This window comes from Neophocaena asiaeorientalis, unplaced genomic scaffold (assembly GCF_003031525.2).
Source record: "Neophocaena asiaeorientalis asiaeorientalis breed wild unplaced genomic scaffold, Neophocaena_asiaeorientalis_V1.1 scaffold140, whole genome shotgun sequence".
NCBI lineage: Eukaryota > Metazoa > Chordata > Mammalia > Artiodactyla > Phocoenidae > Neophocaena > Neophocaena asiaeorientalis.
Genome location: NW_020173729.1, coordinates 969914 through 988248, shown reverse-complemented (window position 1 = coordinate 988248; position 18335 = coordinate 969914). Strand labels below are relative to the sequence as shown.

Genomic DNA, 18335 nt, shown 5'->3' with positions numbered 1-18335 from the left:
CTGTAAAACCAAAATTAAGAATAACTCCCAGAGGGGGAGGGATGAATATACACACTACTATATATAAAGTAGATAACCAATAAGGACCTGCTGCAGAGCACAGGAAACTCTATGCAATATTGTATAATAACCTGTAAGTGAAAAGAACCTGAAAAAGAATATATACATATACACATACATATATATGTATAACTGAGTCTCTGTGCTTTTTATCTGAAGCTAACACAACATTATACATCAAATATACTCCAATTTAAAAAAAAAAACCTAATATAACCCCCCCCAAAATCCCTTCAAATATTTTTGACAGCAAAACATTATATTTAAAATACGATACTGGTAATTTTTTATTTTATTTTATTTTTTAATTGAAGTATAGTTGATTTACGACATTGTGCCAAGCTCTGCTGTACAGCAAAGTGACTCAGTTATACACATATAGACTTTTTTTTTAATATTCTTTTCCATTACAGTTTATCACAGGATATTGAATATAGTTCCCTGTGCTATACATTAGGACCTTGTTGTTTATCCGTTCTAAATATAATAGTTTGCATCTACCAACCCCAAACTCCCAGTCCATCCCTCTCCCTCCCCCCCACCTCCTTGGCAACCACAAGTCTGTTCTCTACGTCTATGAGTCTGTTTCTGTCCTGTAGATAAGTTCATTTGTGCCGTATTTTAGAGTCCACATATAAGTGATATCATATGGTATTTGTCTTTCTCTTTCTGACTTACTTCCCTTAGTATGATAATCTCTAGTTGCATCTGGATACTGGTAAATTTTAATACGTTTGGTCCTTTATGTGGCAGGGCCCACAAAAATCGACAATGGGTCTGACCTCACACATAAAGTCCAGATACTTGGACTTCACAGAATCTCTTGGATTCACCTCTTCCCTTCCATCCCCACTGCCCTGGTTTCGACCCTCTTGAGCCCTTCGTTACATTTCTGCAGGATGTCTTAAAACACAAGCTGACAGCACGTCACGCCCCTGTTCAAATATTTGGACCGTGCCCCCAGGACCTACAATATAAACTACAAGCTCTTTACATGGCATTCAAGGCTGCTACAATCTAGCCCCATCCTAACTGTTGGGCCCCTCGGTCACTACATCCTCCCACTCATCCTCTGCTGTAGCCACACCAGGCTCCTATGTCGCACGTGCCCCCGTTTGCTCTATGGAATGCCCTCTCCCCTACTCGGCCAGCGGGAACCTTGCACTTGTCTCCAGGATCAGTTCAGATGGCTGCTGCTCAGTGAAGTCTGCATTCCCAGGACCCCTGGCCCAAACCAACCTTAGCTTCCTGAAGACCCTGGGGCAGTTTGTGATACAGTCAGTCACACATGAGTCTTTCCCATTGCCAAACCAGAAGCTTCCCAAGAGTGGAGAGCTGTGTCTCAGTCAATCCCTCTGTGTTTCCTGCAGCCTAGCACATAACACACAATAATGTGCCCTGAAGTGCAGCCACCTCTTGTCCCTCCTCCTCACATCACTCTCTCTCTGCTCCACTGCTACTTGGTCCTCCATATCATTGCTGGTGTGTGTAGTGGACCCTTAGCTGGGTCTATACCAACAAAACTTGGAAGATCTGAAAAACGCTGAGCTTTAAACCCATCATAACCGTTCTTCTTAGTGTCCTAGATTTCAGACAATGAGAAAGGTTTTGGAGTCAAGCAAATCTGGGTTCAAATCTGGAGCCTGGCACGTGATTGACTGTGTGACCTTAAGCAAATCTGGCTTGACTAGCCTCAACCCGCTCATCAGTAAAATAGGAATTATATCTAACTCAATGGACTGTTGTGAGAATTAAATGAGTTAAAGCATTTAAAGTCCCAAGCGTGGCACCTGGCATATGACAGGGGCCCACAAGTAGCAGCAGGAAACAGAAGCAAGGTCTCAGATTTCTCAAACCATCTGACCTTGACAGAAGTTGTTCCCCTCCCCGGATGCTAATATAAAATATTCTTACATCAGTAACATGAATTCAAACTCCAAACTAATGAGACCTACTGTATAGCTCAGGGAACTCTGCTTAGTGCTCTGTGGTGACCTAAATGGGAAGGAAGTCCAAAAAAGAGGGGATATTTGCATACATATAGCTGATTCACTTTGCTCTGCAGTAGAAACTAACAGCATTGTAAAGCAACTATACTCTAATAAAAATTAATTATAAAAAAACGATTCAAACTCCATGGTGCTGCTTGTACATATTAAAGTCAACATGGAGAACCAGAAGGAGCATAAGATACTATACACCTGTTAAGAATGAAAGAGGGGGCTTCCCTGGTGGCACAGTGGTTAAGAATCCGCCCGCCAATGCAGGGGACACGGGTTTGATCCCTGGTCCGGGAAGATCCCACATGCCGCGGAGCAACTAAGCCCGTGCACCACAACTACTGAGCCTGAGCTCTAGAGCTCTCGAGCCACAACTACTGAACCCGCGTGCCACAACTACTGAAGCCTGCGCACCTAAAGCCTGTGCTCTGCAACAACAGAAGCCACCGCAATGAGAAGCCCGCGCACCACAGCGAAGAGTAGCCCCCGGTCCTGCAACTAGAGAAAGCCCGCGTGCAGCAACGAAGACCCAACGCAGACAAAAAAAAAAAAAAAAAAGAATGAAAGAGGGCAATCTAATAATCTGATATAGATAGACATCCAAAGTGTCTCATCATTAAATGAAAAGGGCAAGTTGTAGTATAGTACAAAAAGCAACCACAACATATATATATATACATATGAGGGGGAGAGGCAGACAGAGAGGTAGGACTGGGCCATAGATCAAGAGCCCCAGGTTCTACCTGGAGCCCTGCAACTAACTAACTTTGCAACCTTAGGCAAATCAGCTCCCCTCTGCGGATCTCCCTTATTGGTTCAAAATAAAAAGGCGAGTTGAACCAGATACTCTTCAGAGAAAATTTCTAGGTTATAAGATGATGTCTGCAAGGTGCTCAGAGAGTACCTTTTACCCATAGGACATCTCTCTTTGAGTTGTTTTGATGCTTAATTTAAGCATCAGGTTTTTAAAAAGGAAAATGCATACGCTATTTCATTTTGACCTCCTTTACATTTCAACGAGAAAGCATTCCCACCATTTCACAGGCAGAGAAACCAAGTATAGACTGTGATGATTACTTGCCAGCCAAATACGCTGCTCACTAGACTGCTGTTTTTGCAAAGATTTATGACGCCAGGAGTTTTATAGCTCCCACTTCATTCCCTGCCTCTTCCGCAGAGGAGGTGCAAGGCTTATGCAAAACAAGCAGAAGGCACTCGTTGCTGGTGGAAACAGGGCGAGATGTAAAGTGACTTCCGCTGGGTCAGAGCATAAACAAAGCTCACTCCCAGCACATTTACGAGGTAAGTATTGAACCCTTGGGATCAACTCTGCATCCCTCCCCCACCAGGACTGAAAGCTTCACCTTGAAGATGTGTTTCACTGCAGTCATTTTCTGAGCGTTTTCTGGGTCAGAAGCAGTGAGAGCAGCTAAACCGGGGCTGCCGATGGAGTTGCTCCACTGAGGGCACGGTACTGACTTACCTGCTCTACTCCGCACCCACCAGCTCACCCAACGACCTGCTGCTGGCCGAGTATTTTTCCAGTCTCCTGGCAAAGTGGTTTCACACAGCTTTGAATGCAAGTGACCTCATTTGTCCTCACGGGTGTTGGGTCCCTGCCTTGCAGAGGGTACCTACTTCCTACCCCAGAGCAGTGCGCTTTGGTTCTAACACAGGGTCTCACTCTCTGTGCCTGTAAACACATCCATTCTTCTGATAACTTTCCACCGTGAGGGACTCTCCTGCTTCAGATTTTAAATGTCTGGGCATCGAGATTCCCAACAGTTGCAGAAAGCACGTACAGAATGTAACATCCACCTTGCAGAGAAAGGAAGAGCCTGAGACACTGACCCCACCAGCAATAGCCTAGATTTTAAATGGGAAAACAGAGACCAGACCACAGCTAACATAATACAAAGTAAATCATTCCTGAAAATAAAATAAAAAGGCTTGTTCACTCAAAAAGCATGCAGCCAGGCCACTTAACCAGTAGTCAGCCTGCTGGTAACCTTTACAATGGCAACTAGGAATCCTTGAGATGGGATAGTGACCACTGGCATCCACGGCATTCTATCTAGATCTTTTAGAAGCTGCTATTAGTTGACCCCACGCTCAATGTCACCTCTGGATCAAGTTTGCTGACTGCTGTGTGCTCATCACTGGCCTCCTTATGCCCCTCAGGACTCTCTGGGGCCTTCAGTTATCTTGCCTGAGTCCCTTCCTTTGTTTCTTTCCCCTCAGGTCCCCCGCATGAGACCTAACTTTGTCCTCTGCCCCTCTTTTTACCGGGCACATCCGTCCACAGCCTTTTGAGGGCCTTCCATTTATCAGTTCATCTCAGAACCCCTGCACATGTTTATAAAGGCCTAGCAGCCCTGCTCACTGCCTTTGGAAGCTAAAACCCAGCTCCTATCAACCACTGGGCACAGAACACAGCAAAAGAAGAGAGCGGTTGGATTGCAGTGGGAGTGTGTCCATGACAGAGAGTTTTGTTGAAAGAAACAAAACACTCTCAAAGGCCTGAGCCAGCAGTATGCTGGGAGTCCAGCCACTGGTGAAACTCACATCTTGTCCGGGTAAGGCAAAAAGCGGGCAGAACATACCAAGAAACAAGCGCTGTAATATTTTACAAGGTAGTCTCTACTTTGACATGCCTTAAGCACAAACAAACAAACAAAAAAGGTTAAATGCACCTAGAAAAAAATAAAACCTCTCTACAGGAATTTGAGGGTCTTTTTTTCTGAAATGTTTTTCTAACTCTTCACTATTATAAAGCAAATCTCGTGTATATTGCTCTGACAACACCCACTCAAAGAGCCTTTCATAGCTGCATTCTGAGGGTCAGCCTCAAACATTCACTGAAAAATGAGGTGGGAGTGACTGTATTCTCGATGAATAACTAAATTTTTCTAGCACTAGACATATTCTGATGATGTACGTTAAAAGTCGGCAGTTACTTTCCCCTCTGCTAAACGGAAAGCAATTGGGGAATACAGAGGTGGGAAGATAGCCTCCTCAGGTCTAAAGCATGCCTCTCCACTCCCTACCCCAAACCCGTCAACAGTGTGTGTCTCCCATTAACCCTTCTTCATAATTGTCTATAGGTCAGAATGTGGGGGATTATTTTCAGTGTTGAATATTCTTGAAACTTCCCCTATCACCCAATTCAACCAACACTTCTTGAGCACCGCCCATGAGCCAGACCCCGAGTTAGGCACCAGCTCCCCCGTGGGCACCAGACAAATGTCCCTTCTTCGAGGAACTCATAATCTGAAGGAGAGTCACGCCTGTGTGCGGCCAGCCAGGGTACCACGTGAAAAGTGACAGCATAAGAGCTCAGAGGAGCGTGTAGTGTCTTCCTGGGTTAGGGAAGAGGGAAAGCATCAAAGCAGTTATGTTTGATCAGGGCCTTTAGGGACATTTGTGTAAGAGTTCACGGCTGAGGAAAGGCAAAAAGATATTCCAGCCCTAGAAAACAACAGAAGCAAAGTCATGGAGGCATGAAAACGCACCCCAAGTTTAAACAGTCATAAGCATCCAATGTGGGGTAAACAGAGAGAGAATGAAGCCTGGAAAGGAGATTGGAACAGGTTGTGAAGGTCCCTTCCTACCTGTTTAAAGTTTATTTGGGGGCAACGGGGAATGATTAAAGGGTTTTAAAGCAGTTGAATGACTCAGTCAGACTCATGTTTTTAAAAATAATTCTGAGATCGGGAGTAAGATGGGTTAGAAAGAGAGAGACCGAAGGCCAGTTATTCAAACATAGGATATGAATAGGGACAGTGGAAATTGAAAGAAAGGAACTAACTTGACATGTTTAGAGAAAAAATGTATAGGAGCCGGCAGCCAACAGGATGTGGAAGTGTGAAAAGAAGAATAACCACAAAAGTTGCTGAGATTCTTGATTGGGAGGGTGGTGACAACATGAACCTAGCTGTAAGAAAGGGCAGAAGAGCAGGTTTGGGGGTGAAGAAGGGGGCCAAGAGGTCCTATTGCTACATGGTGAGTTTGAGACCTCTTGTTACAACCAAATGAAGACAGCTAGTACACAGCTCTAAAGCAGCCTGGAACTGAGACGGGAGACTGGGGCTAGAGATAAGGATTTAGATGCATTGGCAACCTCAACAATTAAAAACTGGTAGCGAGGAAGGAACAAAAAAAGCAGAAAGAAGCAAGCTGGGAGGAGAAAAAGGAAGCCAACGGAGGGCATAGTTTCAAAGCAAGAGTGGTTAATAGTCAAATAATGCAGGGAACCTGCGACTTGGGTCTAGATGAAGGCCATCACATTTGACAGTATCAGACCCCTTTGAAAGCAGTTTTAGTACAGCGATATGGGGAGCTGCCTTATGACAGTGGGTATATTGTACAGTACTCATTAGCACCTTCATCCTCAGATGTCAGAGAACTGTTTCGGAAATAGGATTCAGAACATCAATTATTTATTAACAGCTAATCAGGGGATTCAAGCCTATTAGGTTAAATCATTGAAAATATAAAGCAACATATAAAGGTATACAAATAATTACCTCTCTAATTTCAGATCAGTAAAGATGCAGGATAAAAGAACAAAAGAAACTCTTAGAATTGAGAGCTGTGGAATATTGATGTCCAGCCAAATATGGTAGGCGTGATGAGTCCAAGCAAGCACTCTAGAATATACACCAGGGTTCAAGTCCAGCTTTGATCTTCTAGGTATGTAATTTGGGGTAATTAAACTTCTCTAAGCCTGATTTTTTTCTCTCTCTAATTAGGATAATAGAAATAACAAATATATATAAAAGCTCTCAGCATAGTACCATCACATAATAAGTGTTGACTTATTATAATAACTCATTATTCTAATTGTGCAATTATTATAATAATGCTTCATTTAGTCTTTACTTTTTTAATCAATAACTATTTTTGAGCCACTCCCCTCTACGTACCAAGTGTGACTCTAGGTGCTGGGAATATTAATTAAAAAAAAAAAAAAAAAAGAGTAAGACCCAGTTCCCCATCACAAGAAGCACAGCCTAAAGGTTTAGAAGGCAAGTGGACAATTGCAAACCAAGATGATCCTTGTTGTAACAAAGGAATGAGAAAGTGCTCAAAAATATTCAGGAGGACGCACTCGGTGCTACCCCAGGACCTGGAGAAGGAGAAGGGCTGTCAGGCCAGGCTACAAAGATGAAGTACCAGTCATTACAAGGAAATCTGTGAAGAAATTTTAAGGATAATAATAAATATTAAGGTGCCATCACACACACACACACACACACACACACACACACACACACACACACCTGAAAAAGTCAGAAAAAGAAGGTTCTTTGCCCAAGGGCAAACAGCAAGAGAAAAGGAGCTGGAAGCAACCCAAACTCTTGTCATCCAGCTCAAGGAGTTATTTTGGCTGAAATAATCATCATGTAATATTTACACTCTTCCCACCTGAGTTTGGGCTACATGTTCTACAAGCAAATTAAACATCTCCTGCCTGTCCTCTAAAAGTCTACCGTTTAAAAATAGGTTACTAACACAGGGACAAATTCAAGAACTTTGATGACAAACTACCCCCTCAAGATAGTGTTCTCAAAGGAACAATTTTCAAGTTCAGTTTGGTCCCCAAGGTGAGGATGTTAATAGATTTTGCCCTTCCCTTTGAAAACAACAAATATCAGGGAGAAATTTTTTAATTGCATGGTTTGGTTTCTCAAAAAGTCAAAAATAGACAGATCCAGCCATATAATGGAGTATCCTTCTGAGTATAAACCCAAAAGAAGTGAAAGCAGGATGTTGAAGAGATGTTTGTATATCCACGTTCATAGCATCATTATTCACAACAGCCAAGAGTGGAAGCAGCCCAGGTGCCCATCAATGGATGAACGGATAAACAAATGTGAAAAATACATACAATGGAATATTATCCAGCCTTAACAAGGAAGGAAATTCTGACACATGCTACAACGTGGACGAACCTTGAAAACATTATGCTAAGTGAAATAAGCCAGTCACTAAAGACAAATATGATATGATTCTGCTTATCTGAGGTACCTAGAGTGGTCAGATACATAGAGACAGAAAGTAGAGTGGGGGTTGCCAGGTGCTGTGGAGTGTTAGTGGGAATTAGTGCTCAGTGGGCACAGAGTTTGAGTTTTGGAAGATGAAAAATGTTCTGGGGCTTCCCTCGTGGCGCAGTGGTTGAGAGTCCGCCTGCTGATGCAGGGGACACGGGTTCGCGCCCTGGTCTGGGAAGATCCCACATGCCGCGGAGCGGCTGGGCCCGTGAGCCATGGCCGCTGAGCCTGCGCGTCTGGAGCCTGTGCTCCGCAATGGGAGAGGCCACAACAGTGAGAGGCCCGCATACCACAAAAAAAAAAAGTTCTGGACATGGCAGTGATGATGTGGCTACACAACAATGAGTACATACTTATGCCACTGAACTGAGCACTTCAAATAGTTAAAAAGGAAACTTTTATGTTACATATACTTATCATAATTTAAAACAATTTTTAAAACTCGAATGGTTGCCATGCTCATTAAATGCCTGTTCTTCATCACTTAGAGGCAAATAAAAACACCCCGTTTCTGACATTTAGATGCAATGCCATCTGAGGAAGGGACAAGAGACTGAGGCCAGGCGTATCAGAAAGTTCTTTATGCAAAGGAGCAGCGTCCAGTTACCATTCCCCGGGAATGGACATCTTTGTAAACCACTAAGAAGGTGGCCTTTTTGGCAGCCATCATCTGACAAGTTTTAATTAAAATAATCCCCGCGTAACAGCATCACCCCGCTAGGGAATGACTGTCAAAGTGCACATTCCAAAAATTACTAGTTGAACTTCTTTCTATATACAAAAGCATTAGGCCGAGCTTTATGTAAGACCTGTGACTGCAATTCTTAAATCAGTTCTTGCTCTTAAGAGCTGTCTAGTTGAACAAATAATAGACACAAGAAAAGTTAAATGACAATAAAAGAAGTCTATGATTATGTTCAATTAAGTAGTATTTGTAACTAGCCCTTTAACAAACTTGGAGAAGGGAGAGATGACTGGGGGCTGGAGTGTTCCAGAAAGACTGATGCAAAAGACTCTGGGAGAAATGTTCAGGACTCAGTAAGTAGAAGCAGATGACCCTGGTTCAAGTAGTGGGTTTGTGATGGGAAGTGGTAAGAGAGAAGGGTAGAAAGAGATGGGAGCCAGATTACAATAGCTTTTAAAAAGTCATTTTCTGAGTTTGGATTTCCGCCTCTACCCACAGAGGAACCACTGTAGGTTTCTGAGAAGGGGCATGAGAAGGGGCGTGATGAACACCATGTTCCCATGTGTGGTGGCTTTGGAGAGGGAGACCCTTAATTGGTAGAAAGTTGGATTCCAGCCCATTGAAGTATATACCTGAGGGCCACTGAGTCACAAAAAATGAAACCAAACACATGCTTTTGTTAGGTTAAAGTTAGGACTTTAAAATGTGTCAGGCCATATGCTTATAGATGCACTGAATTTTTCTTGGAGGATACACAGGAAACTGCTGACATCGGTAACTTTTTAGGAGTAGGACTGGAGATAGGGGAAGGAAGACTTTGACTTTTCATTGTGTACCTTGTACAATGTGGATACACTTCTCAACCATGTGCATGAATTCATTTTATAATTTTAAAAGTTCTTTTAAAAATGACAACCAGATAGTGTTAAAAAGTGGACTCTAATCAGCACATTCAAGACATTTCTAATTACAAAAATTGACATGTATCTCAATCTTGTTTGTACCATATCTTTTTTTTTTTGCAGTACGCAGGCCTCTCACTGTTGTGGCCTCTCCCGTTGCAGAGCACAGGCTCTGGACACGCAGGCTCAGCGGCCATGGCTCACGGGCCCAGCCACTCCGCGGCATGTGGGACCTTCCCGGACCGGGGCACGAACCCGTGTCCCCTGCATCGGCAGGCGGACTCTCAACCACTGCGCCACTAGGGAAGCCCTGTACCATATCTTAATCTCTATCACATATAGTGAGATGTTGTGAGAATGACCTAAAAGTAATGGTACAAAGCACAGAGAACTAACTCCACATCTGAGGCTTTACCTCAAAACAAACAGATGAGCCACTCATAATAAAACACCTTTTTGGTGTATCTGCCTGAGTCTATTCCAAATGAACTCCCCAATGAAAACAAAAATCAAAAATAGTAGCCCACAGTGTATTTGATAAGACATATCCCCATCTCAGTAAGTGGCTTTTTCATCCTTCTAGTAGCTCAGAGCAAAACCAGTTGAATCATCCTTGACTTATTCTTTTTCTCCCATCTTCTATATCCAAGTTCCATCAACTCTACCTTAAAGATTTATCCAGAAGCCAGCTGCATGTCACCAAACCTACCACCCTCACCCTGGTCCACCATCTCTACCTGGACCACTTACAGTAGCTTTCATTCCACTCCCTGCTTCCACTCTTGTCCCATACAATCAATCTTCCACAGGACAGCCAGAAAGATCCTCCTAAAATGCCAATCTGAAGAAGTCACTCCCCTGCCCACAACTTCCTGTGACCTCCTGTCATATGGCTAAGACCCAAAGTTGTCGCCTGGCCTCAAAGCCTGCATGATCCAGACCCAGTTTCCTCCCCAACATCACATCCTGTGCTCCCCACTGGCTCCCAACATGCCAGTCACACTGGCTTCCTGCCCAGTCCTTGGACACAGCAGCGACCCCATCTTTGGGCCTTCATCTCAACCAATTCAGGTTGAGAGATTCAAACGTCCCCAAATGTCCCCGTTCCCCCACCTCGCTTCATTTGTGTCTCTAGTCAAATGAAAACTCCTCAGAGAGGCCTTTCCCAGTCATCCTACATCAACTTCTAGAACCACATCCCTCTCTTTCCCTTTGCACTATTTTTTCTTTGTATCACCTGAAAGTATGATAGATACTCATCTGTCATTTGTTGTTGTTTAGTACCTGCCTCACCCAACTAGAATGTGCTCCATGATGTCAGACTTTTTTTTTTACCATCTTCACTGCTATATCCCCTAGGCCTAGAATATGCCTGGCAAATAAATGAGAGCTCAATAAATATTTGTTGAAGACTGAAGTAAGCACAAACCAAGGCACCCAAGATCACTGGCCAAAAAGAGGTTTTTGAAGCCCCAAATGAGGCATATGCATAACAATGCTCAGTAAATTTGGGGTAAGAGAATGAAAACCCCAAAACATCAACTGACAGCCACGTAGGTCCATTGCTTATCTACAGCATGCTGGGAATCTACATGGATGCTTGACATTAAGTCATACTTTGCAGCATCATCTGTGTACAGGCTGGAGGGCCATCCTTAAGGTTTTGTGGCTAAAGAGTAAATACGGTAACAACTTTCCTCCTCCCTTTTTCCAGGACCAATGAACTTAGACTGAAAATTTTGCTGAAGGAAGCAAGCAATCACTGTCTCACCCAGAAGGCCCAGAATATTCAATTATTCCATGGAGAAGGTCTAGACAAAGCCCCAGCCTTGGAACTAGGAAACTGGGTCAAAGTCAAGTTCTACTACAAATTCAGGGACCTTGGGCAAATCATTGTATGTTTCTGATCCTGTTTCTTGGACTATAAAGCAGGAATGATGACATGTTCCCTGTTTCTTCACATGGTCATTGTAGAATAAAATGAGATGATGCACTTACAAAGGCCTCCTGAAAACTAAGTGGACCATAAATCATGTGTGGTCATCAACTTGTACTGGCTGATCTCTAGTTCACATTCCCTTCTCTTTTGCTGGTGAGCTTTGTCTAAACAAGGATCTGATCAGGTCCCTCCCCTGCTCAAAACATTCACTGATTTCAACTTGAACCTTCAATGGTTCAAACTTCTTCACAAACCGAACCCAAACCATTTTTAGGGTCACACCTTCAGCCCATTCCTGTGCTGTGGCCTGTACTCCAACCACAGAGAACTACTCCTCATTCCCTAATCTAATCATGATCTATTGCACGTCTATGCCAGGCTATGTGTCTAGGGCCCCACCCTCACCCATCCTCCCTTCTTCCATCAGGAAAATCCTAGACACTCCCCAGCCTGAATCAGATGCTTCCCCCTGTGGACTTTTTCTCAGGCGCCCTGAGAAAAATCAGGGTGCCCTGAATCACTGCTTGTTTGCAAGTCCTTTCTCCCACCGGACCAGTGGGTCTCCATCGGATGTTGTGTGTCCTCAACATATAACAGAGTAATGCATACAGTAGGTGGCCAGTGTCTGTTCTTTCTGAATATGGCTCTCTCAGGCCTCTCCAGCTCTAGCTCCCTATGACTTATGGCTTGGAGTGTTATGAAAGGCCTTTTCTTACTCTTCTACCCCTGAGGAAATATTCTGGAAGGTGAAGCTGATTGAAGACTCCCAGGAGGCGTCTAGAAACAGGCAAGAACTGAGCAGAGGGACAGAATGAAGCTAGTGGCCTCTTTCCAGTCCTCGTAAGTTATGTGTTTAAGATGTGCTTAATTTTATTTGAGGTGCTTTGAATTCTCTAGTGAGACACACCCATATTTAAGTCTGGTATAAATGGAAATGGTTTTCAACTTATTCATTTTCAGGATTATCCAAGTTTCTCCCTTTCATGCTGGAGGAAACTCTTTTATTTATTTATGGCTGAGTTGGGTCTTTGTTGCTGCACTTGGGCTTTCTCTAGTTGTGGTGAGCGGGGGCTACTCTTCGCTGTGGTGTGCGGGCTTCTCATTGCGGCAGCTTCCCTTGTTGCAGAGCACGGGCTCCAGTAGTTGTGGCAGGCGGGCTCAGTAGTTGTGGCTCGCGGGCTCTAGAGAGCAGGCTCAGTAGTTGTGGCACACTGGCTTAGTTGCTCCACGGCATGTGGGATCTTCCCGGACCAGGGCTCGAAACCGTGTCCCCTGCATTCATTGGTTAAGGTGGATTCTTAACCACTGTGCCACCAGAGAAGCCCCTGGAGGAAACTCTTGAATTGACTATAATTCAAAGCAATCATTGTTCTTTAGCTGTCAAGGTGCCTTGTTATTCTTTTCATAAATATCCTGGATGATCTGATCCCAGTTCAATGCAAACTCTATTTTTTTTTTCCTAGCCCTGTACCTTTTCAGTTGCTAAATTTACAGCATTAAAATGAAAGGAAGAAAGGAAGCCCCACTTTTGCCCCCATTGCTAACATGATATATGTCTGGATTTTAATTGCCCTTGTAATTATACTCTTGGCCAGGTCTCCACAGGTATAATGTAGAAATTAAACATTATGGCACAGCCTGAAAAGGCCTCGCTGAGGTACGAAGACACGACGGCTTTGTAATATCTCCAGCCATCAGGAGAAGGAAAGAGAAAGATGAAAAGGAGGCCTGGGAATGTCATAAGCTAGCTAGCAATCCCCTGAAGAAGCATTTTCTGTCTATGACTACCTCGAAGACTGTGTGAGCTGGAAGGCTGCAAATCCCCTGGTGGTTTGATAGTCAGCTAAGGCTAGAGGAAAATGGAAGAACGTGGATTGCTTGACTGTGAGTTAAGAAATAAGCACAGCAACAAAGGGAAATATGCTATGAAATTTTCTAAATATTTACCAAGGGGAGTTGACAATTCAGTGAGTGGAGCCAGACCCGACAGTGAGCTCTCCTGACTGCCTCCGACACCTTCCCTCGATCACCATCTCCATCTCTAAAAACAGGTGATCCTCACCTCTGGGGTTGTCAGAGGAAAAACCGTCTCTCTGTGATAACCCGGCAAATGCTCCGTGATGATCTTAGCACACAGACCACCGCATTTACTCTTCCTCCCCAGATTTCTTATCTAAAGTAGAGGAGCAACCAAACAGCGGTCTGTAAAACACTGAGTCAATATAAACTACGTTTAAGGTAAAATACTTCTTTCCACAGTAATTTTCAACTAGTGATATAGCCACGTGATTTCGGAACCCAGTATCCCTGAACCTCCCTGCCAGTCCTCATTCCAAAGTCAAATTTCTCATCAGCCCACACAGCAGTTATTTTCATTCTTGATCTTCCCAAGTCAATTGATAATTAAAAAAATTAATAACCTTGAATTTTTTTTTATTTAAAAAAATTATGAAGAAATGTACTTTATATCACTTTAAACTTCCCATTTCAGGTCTTGAATGGAGAGTATAATTTTGCTTTTGAATTTGAAACTTGGAATAATATACTTCAAGAGCAATTTAGTGACTGGGCTTAGATTAAAACAGGTATTTGACAGTCCCAATAATTCCCTAAAGTCTTTTCCTTCTCCATTGCTCCAGAAATGCTACATAATTATTTGTCTTAAAATCTGTATTGTCTCAAGATACCTGTTGTGTAAAAATGCATACATCTGTACACCTAACAGGCAATGGGGAGGTTATGGAACAGTTTAGAGTTGAATACTCCTGATGTCTTCTCTCCTATCTCCAATACCTTTTTAAGATTTCACTAGGATGAAAGTATTGGATATTAAAATATATCCTCTCACAATCTCCCTCAAAGGAAAGAAAATGTCAGTGGTTTAATATTAGGCAGAACTTCAGGAAATAAACCCAATACTGGCCTTGAGAGACAGACAGGAAAGAAATGGTCTAGAATGGTGAGAAGCATGGAAGGCTCCTACCACCACTGCACATAATTGACCAGGTAAATTACAGCTAGGTCTCACCTTTAAGCAAGTAGCTACGCAAATGGAAGGCTAGACTCAATGACTTCCAAGGTCCCTTCCCAGTTCAATAACGTTTGCCTCATGAATTTTTTATAGTCATCCTCCGTCCTATCACGCTGTCCCCATGCATCATCAAGCCCTCCTGGCCAATTCCACGACTGAAAGGAAAATCTGTTTTCAAAAAATCCATGCTTTGACTACTGCCAAAATTACAGTTCTGTCCTTGAAACAATGACCTGCACATAATGGGCACGGGTAAATACCTCTGAGCAAGGAAGTGTCCAATACCTTTAGCAATATTTTTAAAGCTTCTTTGATATAGGCAGAATTATTACCTGAGGCCTTGAGAGTGAAAGATTGTGAAGCTAAGAGACAATCCTATAACCAAACTTTCCAATTTATACTTCTATATCCCCTGCTGACTTCTGAACCTTAAAAGAGGGTGGAACTGAACAGGTGAGTTTGAATCCCAGCCTCCCCTCTCATCAACTGAGTGATGTGAGGGAAATTACTTAATCTCCTTGAACCTGTTTCCTCACTTGTAAAATGTTGATTATATGAGCTACCTTGAAGAGTTATTGTGACAACGGAATAGGACAATATAAAGAAAACACTGAGCATTCATTTACTCGTTCCCTCATTCATTCAACAAAGATTACCAGGCACCAGCCAGGCACCGGGCTAGGCACTGGTATGTAAAAGACAGAAAAAGAAAGAAAGCAAGCTACTGTTATTTTTATTTACCAAAAACAAGCCTGTTTCCAGAACTGTGGCAGAACCATCAGACTCTGACTCTACTTTCATGTGAAACTTTCATTCACAGCTAGTTTGCCTAAAATAGTCATTTTTAGTTTGTCATATAGGAGAGTCTGCCTCCTGCTACACCTTTACCTACTCCGAAGCTAACCATCTAGCAGGTATTTTGCTAAAAGACACCTTCAGAACACTTGGGAGAAGCAATGACCAGAGCAAAAAGTGGTATCCCAGCTCTCAGCTGGGCAAGCCACTCAGGAAAACTTGATACGCCTGTGCTACAAGGCCCATCCCTGGATGCCTGGGAGGTTTGGGGTGCTTTCAATTCCATGAGCAGACTGTCTTCTGAGAATTTGGGATTAACAGGACTGGCTCATCCCCAATCATTGTGACTGGACCACCGATAAAGAGAAGGGCAACAGCTAAGGGGGTCTAAAGGCCATGTGTTTGTAATGTAGGGCTTATGTCTTTCAGCTGTACTTTATGCTAGGATTTGATAAAGTTCTATATAAATGACCCACTTCTGAGGAGTCAGTTAGTTTCAACGCTGGTGGGCTCTTCAGTGTGAGCCTAATATTCCTTTTTCTAACTAGCCCACAGCCTCTGGGCAAGTACAAGCCTAGCTGTGTTGGGTATTGAGCATTCAGTACACTTAAACATTTTGCACTTCCAAAAAAGAGTTTTTTAAGACACTCTGGAACCAACGGCTCCTAGCAAAAGAGTTAAAGTCTGATACTGGAATAGGAAATGACCTGCCCTGGGTCATAGGATCAGAGGGTGGTCAAGGAAGGAATTCTAGAGTAAAATTTGGTACCATCTTTGAAATTAAGAATCGGTTAGTGGATAGTACAGAGGTGCCTAAATTTTTGATTTGCACACTCCTCTCATTCAAGAGCTGCCTGAATCACTTTCCTTAGGAATTCAAGTATAGATCGTGACTAACTCAAGGCTGTGGACTTTGCAAGGCTGCCTGCTACCTGGAAGTGACAGCCTAGCCTCTCCTCACAGGAGTTCTGGGTGCAAAAACACTGTCACTATATATCCACCACCCACCAACCCCCCTCCACCATCTGATGCATACAAAACTGTGGTTTCTTTTCATTTTCCTTCAGTGATTTAAGCGTGTTACTATTAACTCCTGGTGCCTCTAATTCCTCACTGAAAATAGTGGTTTGGATATTAGTAGGCTGTAAATCAAGACCCTACCTGGGGCTCGTTGTCACGGAAACGGTACTCAAGCCTGCCGCTACTTCCCCACCTTTGGACGTCTGGGCGAATTGGTGGGAGTTGGGGATTGTTTTAAAGCTCCTGTTATTTTTCCCACTTTCTGCTATTTCTCAGGGCCAAGTTGTCGGAGAAAGAGGAACCCGTGAGGCAAGGGAGAGTAGAGTGGACCGTAGCAGCTTGGAGAAGCGGAACTCTTTGGGAGAGGAAGGGTGGGGGTCCTTGGAGGGTGGCTTGGGGCACGCTGATCTCTCCTTCTTGGGGCTGCACCTGGCCACACTCCGCGTCGTTCCCAACGCTCGGGGACCCGGCCCCTCCGCCGCCCTGCCCTCCCTGCCTGGGCGCTGGGCTGCCAGGGAGCGCGCAGACAAGTTCCCCAGAAGAGAATCTGAGCGGCCCCAGGGCTGAGGAACCCGGCAGAGAGGGCAGCGCGGAGGTCCGACAGGCTTGAGGCAGAACCCCCTTCGTCCCCACGCCGGGGTCCTGGAGGAGGCAGCCCGGGACCAGAACACGCACTCCCCTCACCGCCCTCCCAGCGCCCCCGGGCGACGCTCCAGGATCCGGCTCTCCAAAGCAAGCGCCCAGCTTGCCAAGCGCCGCCGAAACCCACGAGGATTCCCGCGCCCCGGGGCGATAGCTGCCGCAGCCGCCAGGGCCTCCCACGGGCTCTACGCCCGGCACCCAGGGCTGGGTCCCCACCCGGTCCCCTGGGCCCCGTGCGTCACGCGCCCCCGGGGCCCAGCGCCTCCGCTGCGCTCGCGCCGCGCGCCCCTGCCTCGCGCATCCGCACCCGCACCCAGCTCCCTCTGGCCGCCGGGCCCTCCCGGGACTCACCTGCGCTGGGGCTGTAGTGGCGGCCACCCCGAGCCCGGGGGTGGCAGCGGCGTTTTTTGGAAGGCAGCGCAGGGCTCCTGGCACAGCGGCCGCCGGGCGCCTGGTGCTGCCGAGCCGCGGACCCGCCCAGAGATATAAATAACATTATCTGAGGAGGGACATTCCTGCCGGGGGACATCGCTGCTGCCGGGACCAGATAGTCCCGCGGCGGGGGCGGGGAGGCGGGGCCGCAGCCTCCCGCAGAGCCAGGCCCAGCCCCCGCCTTCCCCACCCACTCCCGCACCTGCCAATCAGCCTCCAAGCCCGGGGCCACCTGCCCGGCCTCCGCCCGGCTCCCCGGGCCGGCCTCCGCCCCCCTCCGGACTGCATGAGCCCGAGCCGCCAGAGGCCAGAGCCGGCCGCAGCGCCCCCATAGCTGCTCACCGCCCCTCACCGCGCGCTACCCCGAGTCCCCTGCAGCGGGGAAAGGATTTGGCTTTGCAGCTCCGGCCTAATTCGTTCGCCCAGAGCGGCGAGTCTGGCCACGAACATGAGCCCTCCAGTCTTTCCCGCCCTGCGTCCCCACTGTATACAGTCAGGTTTTTAAAATATATTAAAAGACACGCTTAGGCCGTAGGGTAGGCAAAGCTGGCGCCCCGGCAGTGCGCCCCCGCTGCGGCGGATTTGGGAGGGACAGATTGTTCCCGGGGGCTGCTGTGTTAGAAAGCGTCCTCCGGGGCTTCTCCTGGATGGTAGTAAGAACAGACGCTGGGAGGGCTCGGGTGGGCACTGGGCCCGAGACCCGCGGCCCCAGCCTGAGGGCTCGGTGTCTCCGTTTCTGTTTGCAAACCTGGTGTGGTCCAGGCGGACCGGGCAAT

General features: G+C 45.6%; 1 protein-coding gene across 2 annotated transcripts in view; it reads right to left on the bottom strand.

Moving 5' to 3' along the window:
• The window catches only part of SPTB (spectrin beta, erythrocytic), a 123812-nt gene extending 106282 nt beyond the window's left edge, over positions 1 to 17530 (bottom strand). For both annotated transcript variants that reach the window (XM_024750824.1, XM_024750826.1), the window contains exon 1: positions 17479 to 17530. The gene's annotated coding sequence lies outside the window, so the exon portion shown is untranslated. The remainder of the gene's footprint in view (positions 1 to 17478) is intronic.
• Positions 17531 to 18335: the final 805 nt, after the last annotated feature.